Source organism: Leuciscus leuciscus, assembly GCF_965113295.1.
Source record: "Leuciscus leuciscus genome assembly, chromosome: 23".
Classification (NCBI taxonomy): Eukaryota; Metazoa; Chordata; class Actinopteri; order Cypriniformes; family Leuciscidae; genus Leuciscus; species Leuciscus leuciscus.
The window spans coordinates 7,918,575-7,926,015 of NC_138747.1; the positions used below are offsets into that span (position 1 = coordinate 7,918,575).

The window sequence follows — 7,441 nt, forward strand, 5'->3', positions numbered from 1 at the left end:
TCTTGGAAAAGGAGGGCCAGTGGTTCAGATGATGACAAATGAGCACACATAGTGTGGGTGTATACACATACAAACTAGATTTGGCATAAGTGTTTTCAAGCGCTTTTGGCTGGAAAATGTGCATGGAGCAGAGGCGTTGCTGCATCAACCCCCCGGAGTTACAGGAGAAATTGTATGAGGAAGGGATTGATATTGAGCAAAAAGGAAGTGACAGTCTCATCTTTGGGAAGAATGAGAGGGAAAAGAAACGAATAACTGGAGTCATGTACACAGACAGCGAGAAAACTGTGAGGGGCCTCGTTTTTTTTGTTTAGGTTTTTTTTTACGGAAAGATTTTTATCCATACTGACAGCAGCACAACGATTAAGGGAGTTCTTAAATTAGTCTAAATGAGTCTTTCTAACTCAGGTTGTCATTTTTTTTAAATTCATTTACTTATTTTTCATTTCTTGCCAGCCTCACCAGTGATATCTCTCAAATTTGTGGAATGCATTTTGAGATAAGTGCATCCAAACATAGAGGCTAATTATGTTTCTAATTAATAAATTTACTCCGATACCAGCTGAAACATAAAAGCATGCATTTCAAATATTGCACTGCATGGCTTAAAAAAGTTTATCTTAATCATCACTCTTGAAGGAATTGTCATTGTCATTCAGAGAAATCAGGCGCCAATTAATATGCTAATGAGAGATGTTTCAAGGACCCTTAATTGGTCAATTATCACATTTTCTAATACCTGAAAATCCTCTAATAGATAAACAAGATGCACATAATAAGGCACATGTTTGTGTTTTTCTCAGGGAGCCTGGCATCAACATTAACATCCATGGGAATAATGAATTTTTAAGGCTGTTTGTCATTTAGCTCTAACCCAGGCATTCATTTGGCTTTGATGCAATGTATTTAACATTGCTTTTATAGATTATATAAATGCAGTAATGCACCTAAAAATAGTACATTAATTGAAGGGCAGCTTTTCATATATTTTGAATTCCTATAGTCCTTCAGTAACTAAAGTAAACTACATTTTTACATTTTCTGAACAAAAGGAGAACGGTGCTGTTGGAGGTTTGCTAAGGTGTTCTGACTGGTTTTTAGCATGTTATGTGGTTGCTAGGGTGTTCTGGATGGTTGCTAGGGAATTGCTTGGAGGTTTCAATGGTGTTCTGGATGGATTAAAAAGAATTGTATATGTATCTCTCAGTTAAATTCATATATAATACTTAATTTTTTAACAGCTCAAGCATACATACAGGCCAATAGAATGGTGTATAAAACAAATTCATATGGAAAATAATAAATAAATAAATCAGCTTCATAGCAGATTCTAAGTGACCAAGGGCTTAAGATGTTCCATTTAAACACATTGCAAGGGTTCCGCCAGTAGTGGGCAACATAAGCAATGACGCACATCCGAGTGAACGAGACTGAGGGAAGTTAGCTAGGCAAGGACATAAAAAATTTGACTTCAACGCAACCCAGTGTCATGACAAATCGGGTCCTCCCTTGAAATTGGGTCTCTATCGACTATCAGTCAATGATTATACTACGTACATTCGAATGCTATTCGTTTAAAATAGGCTAGGTTACTATATAGTGCATAATAAAACAAATTGAATGTTTCTTTCACTTGATAAACTGATATAATAATAATAATAGCATATTAAGTGAATACATGAACATCATAAGATTCTTTGTATAACTGAAATATTTGGACATTTAACACTTAATTTAACACATAATTATTAAAGATGATTGTGAATACACGTAGGGCAAGAGCAAATGCGTGTATAAACTAAGCTATCAAGCTAATTCGGGAATCTGTATGCTATGCTAGAACATAAGCTAACTAATACAGACATTAATGGTCATTACGTAGTTCAAACAGCATTTATCATAACATGATTTTGTAGGAATTGTAATCAGGCGCTAAAGAGAGTACCTACACTGTAGGATTTAATCACGGATTTCTGTAATTTGAACAGTATTTTACTGTAATATGTACAGTAAGATACTGTAAAATATGTATACAGTATGTTACTGTAAACAGCAAAGGATTATGGGAAAATATAGGGTCACTACTGTAATTCTTCACTACTGTAAATCAATTTACAGTAGTGAACTTGCCCGCGAAAAACTGACCAATGGCAAGAGGGATTTCTTTTCAAGTGTTTTTTTGAGGGGTGAAGTGGCAGTTAATGCATGGACAAAAGATCATGTAACTCACCAAAAAGGTTAGTATATAATTTCTATTTTATGTAAAATAAACATTTTCAAATGTTTTTACTTATGTTAACAGCAAACTAACATGATGTATCGTTTTGTTTTCGTCTGAATGGTTTTAGTGTCTTTTTTTCCTGACTGTCGTCAGAATGTTTTTTTTGGTGCCTTTATTACTGTCTTTTTTCCTGACTGTCGGCCGGGTCGCTGTCACGGTGATAATATTAACTGGTGAGTAAGTTAAGTTCACCTATATTAGCCGAAATATTCTTTAGTTAAAACTATAAAAAATAATGGTTGTGTGTTCCTCTGCCTCTTTAACGCAAGTTAGCTCATCAGGCGGGCGGAGTCGACGGTAACGTTAACCGAGCTAACAGCGAACTCAACGTGAAATACTGAGGTAAAGTGAGATAGACGAAACCCTTGTTAAAGTGCGGGTTTTAAACAATATTTTCACGTAGGCCTATATGATTTATTTTCAGGTTTGTGATCTGGATAATGCCATCTGCAACGATGGAGTGTGTTGGAGCCTTTTCATTGTGATAACATCAACTGGTATGTAACGTTATGGTCACCTTCACCTAAATTAGCCGAAGTAAACTTATTAAACAGAGAAGCATAATAACTTTGGTATGTTCTGTCTCCTCTTTCACAACTTTTTGGCAGATGTACAGCGTAAATACTGAGTAAAACTTAGTTAAAGGGATAACGTAGTACACCTTAAACAGAAAATTATGTATGTCATCATTTACTCGCCCACAACGTGTTCTAAACTTGCATGAAGTTCTTTCGTCTGAACATTTATGTAAAATAAGATATTATTAAGATATAAAATAAGATATTTTGAATAATGTTGGTAAATAGTGGCTGGTCCGCATGGACTTCTATAATAGAAAAAATACTTTGGATGTCAATGGGGACCAGTAACTGTTTGGTTGCTCATGTTCTTTAAAATATCTTCTTTTGTATACAGCACATTAAATAATTTAATGGAAGTTATGAACAAGTTGAGGGTGAGTAAATGGTGACAGAATTTACAATTTTGAGTAAACTAACCCTTTATCCAACACCATTGTTAATTTCATCTTTTGTTTTATTTTCAAGTTTGTGGTCTGAATTATGTCGTCTGAAATGTCGGAGGTGTATTTTGGAGTCTTTTTTGTGATTGCCTTCGTAATGGTGATAACATCTACAGGTGAGTAAGATGACATCAACTAAATTAGCTGAAGTATGCATTAGTTAAGCAGGCAAACATGTTCTTTTCTGTTCTTTATTTTGAATTTGCAGCGGCCATTCCCTCCGGACTGTACATCACTGCTGACGCTCTCCACTAATACACAGAACGGGTTGACGTTGGAGGAGGAAGAGGAGAAGGAGGAGGAAAGGGTTAGCAATATACCATTATCAATATAGCAAAGTTTTGCTAACTAATATTTTTAATGTTGTTTAATTGATTAAAAACTATAAACACCATACAACATTATATCTTACCTCATCTTCACCCCACATGTTATTGTTGTTAGTAATAAGTTCTGTTATTGTATTTTAGTTTTTTTTTCTGTAAACTATAACACTAAAAGGCTGCTGTGACTTTATCTGTTTCAGGAGAGTCTGTTCTCAAAGCAAAAACATGGATGCTGACAATGAAGGGCAGAATCATCATCCAGTTACAACTGCTAACAGACGACTCTTCAGCATTAGCTGTCTATTTTGTCGAATGCAGAATCAGGTAAACCAATATATATATATATATATATTTTTTTTTTTTTACATTACATTACATTTACATGCATGCATTTGGAAGTCACTTTTATCCAAAGCAACTTACATTGTATTAAGTTTAATTTAAATTATCCATTCCCTGGAAATCTAAGCTACAGGAATATTGAAAAAGAATGAAGCTTTAATGATTTTAATGTAATGTATTATGGGGTAATACCATCCCTGTAGGTTAGGGGTGGAAATTGGCAAAAATTTGATGATTCGATAGTATTGCGATATTTGGGCCACAATTCAATATTATTGCGCTTCCTAACATTGCGATACAGCAAGTATTGCGATTCGATTCTGCGATATATTGCGATTCATGTCCCCCATATTATTCAAAGACATTACAAAAAATAAGACTGCTCAACTCACTACAAATGTCACATTAAATCTGTGAACATCTTCTACACATTTACTGGAGGCTAGTGCAAAAACGTTGTCCTTGAACATTCAGGACACAGGACCTTATTACAGAACGTAATTATATGAACGCGTCACCACCGCATTAGCACCAAAAACATGGAGATTTTATTTTAGAGAATAATTACACAACCTATTCGATATACTATAATTCTATAATTAAATAAACTAATCGAATATCCAAAAATTGTGACTCATCCCTGCATTTAATACCTTGTTTTTTTCCCAAAATCTTCACTTACGTCTCGATTTTCGAAGGGGATTATAAACGTTTCTTCCTTGGTTCGCTTTTATTTAGGCCTATTACATTCACATTCTTTACTGTGGTAAAGTAGAAAAACGTTGTAGGACAGATAGCCTACATTTTTACTTGCACGTCAGATTCATTTCAACACAGTTTTTGCTTGTTATTAGACATGTACGGCGCGTCAAGTTTATTTGATTTTTAGTTTCGCTCTCTTTGGCAGCGCAATTTCCCCTTGTGGAAGATTAAATTCACTTTTCATACCTTTTACAACAAGTAGAAAACATGAAGATATCAGAAAATAGATCGATGGTCTCTTTCCTCCTCGTGTCATCCCTCTCAAAGCACAGAGCGGTATGGCTTCATGTGGAATCACGTGTCTTTGTGTGGAAGTATTAAACGAAAGTTTTTTTTTTTTTTATATAGATTTAACTTTTCTATTATGTAAGTTTCTAATATTTACTGATATGTATTTGAATGCTTTACAGGCTTTGTGTTGCTTCTTTGACGGAATTGCTCAAATAAAGACTTTTTTGCTCGAATAAACTACATTTTTTTATTTCAATTTTCATAATAACCCCCCAACCACTGCAGGTAGTTGGTCCATTACCACCGCAGTGGTAAAAAAAACTGCCACCGTCACAGCCTTATAACCTATATTGGAATACTTTGCACTACTGTATCAATATAATTGCGTGCGCAAAATATCGCGACACTGAACAGAATCGATTTTTCCCCCACCACTACTGTAGGTGGATTCAGAATCAGATGTAGTGCTTTTATTAACGCCAAAGTACATGCAGCATCAAGTTTGAGGGTTAGGGAAAATTCTGCCAACACCGGTCTGAAAAAATTATATATTTTTTCCCTGCTTGTGTTTGCAGGTTCATTCTGAGAGTCAACCCTGATGGCACCAAACACCAAAGGCACAGATCAGATGGAAATCTGGAAAGGTCCAAAGAAAAGCATCAGCCTGAAACCCTCAGTGTTTCTCATCAGAGAGGTTGTCAACTTTGACTGGCAAAATTACTGAAATGTAACAACACAACACTGACTTTGACTGTATTTTATTGTTTTAAGGCCTGTTTTGCTTTTCAGTGTGTGTACGTTTTTGCCATGCTACAGATATAAATGGTCACCAGGAGATTAATTCTATGGACTTTGGAGATGTTGCCTTTTTTTTTCTTCAGCTAGTGGCTCCTAAAGGTCAAGATTTGTAATTTGTACTTCTAAAACAAAATGTTCAACGATTAAAAAGAATATTATAAGGACAAATGTTTGTGAGTTATTGTGATTTTTTGGGGGGTGGGGTAAACATAAATTAAAAAAAGAAAATTTAAATGAAAAAAACAAACAAAAAACAATACTAATACTGTAAATGAAAATACGGTAATAATACTGTAAATGCAAGTACAGTAAATGATACAGTATACTGTAAGTGAAAATACAGTAATAATACTGTAAATGCAATTACAGTAAATGGTACAGTATACTGTAAGTGAAAATACAGTAATAATACTGTAAAACATTTTACAGTAACTTACTGGCATCCAGCTGCCAGTAAGTTACTGTAAAATTTACAGCAACCTCTTTACAGTGTATTAAAATAAATTTGAGCCAATGTGATCGCTTGGGGTCCTAGCACAGACCTGGGGCACGTTCAAGTTCAAAACGGTGCGCAACGTTTTGCTACGGTTTCCGGGTTGAACGTCATGTTTCCTGGAAACGGCGTGCACCGGTGTGCAACGGGGTTTGAGATACGTTTTCTCTTGTTTGGTGGGTGTGTCAGAACTGCAGTCCAATCAGCAGCAACATGTATATAAAGCACGCGGTATTAAAGTGAACTCGCACAATGGGTTCAAGGAAAGTCATTTACAAATGTGTTCGATGCAGCTCAGTATGCGCAACAACTGAGGATATTAGAAGACATGTTTGTTGTAAGTTTTATTGTAAAAATATAGGATATCAACATAATGATGTAGTTGTTTATATTTTTAGCTTCATTGCAAGTGTATGACATTTGGTATAGAAATAAACAATGGTAATTAAGTGCTTTTCCTAAAAATGGGAAAAAAAATACAGGGTATTAAAACAGTATGAACTACAAATAAAGTCAGTATGTGAGGCTAAATATATGTGTTTTAGTCTGAATTAGGTAAGATGTGTGCTTCCATTTCAGTTTCAGCAATCCCTTCACTCGATTGGGATGTTCTCTTTTGTTCTGGGAGGCAAGTGCAGTAACTGTAACATCGGGCATATTTTGTAGTATTCAACTTTATCAGGCTCCGAAAATTCTTCACAAAGAATGGCCTTCTCAGCTGCCATAGTTGCAACTCTTGCGTCATCAGAACAGTGTGTTCAACGCATCACCGTTTCTGTTTAAAAAATGTTGTGCAACGTTTTGTCGGGGCTGAACGCAGCCCTGATCTGCAACCTTAGTTAGACGCATCGTATCGGCTAGAATCAATGAGGTTTGTTTTGCCGCGTCAAGCAATACGGTTAAGCTTCTGTTTATGTTCGCTGATCAATGTTTACATGTGAATAAGAGCCTAAATTTAATCTGTTCATCATAGAAATCGATCAGTGTCTCTTCAGAAATTTTGGAATAAACTGCTTATTTGATATAAATTACTTTTTGAAACGGCAAAGTGGTAGTTGCGTAGCTGTCTATGGAGGGACAGAAAGCTCTCAGATTTCATGAAAAAATATCTTAATTTGTGATCCGAAGATGAATGAAAGTATTATGGGTTTGGAATGACATGAGGGTGAGTAAATGACAGAATTAAA

General features: G+C 35.3%; 1 long non-coding RNA gene across 4 annotated transcripts; it reads left to right on the top strand.

Moving 5' to 3' along the window:
• Window positions 1–1,971: 1,971 nt before the first annotated feature.
• LOC309487773 lies at window positions 1,972–5,929 on the top strand. Of its 4 annotated transcripts, none has more exons than XR_014201923.1 (8): window positions 1,972–2,237; window positions 2,349–2,454; window positions 2,551–2,623; window positions 2,706–2,778; window positions 3,328–3,418; window positions 3,511–3,609; window positions 3,829–3,952; window positions 5,539–5,929. It is a non-coding gene; the product is annotated as an uncharacterized lncRNA (long non-coding RNA). The 4 variants fall into 4 exon arrangements; XR_014201924.1 differs by having other exon boundaries at window positions 2,555–2,623; XR_014201921.1 differs by having other exon boundaries at window positions 1,972–2,454.
• The last annotated feature ends 1,512 nt before the right edge of the window (window positions 5,930–7,441 follow it).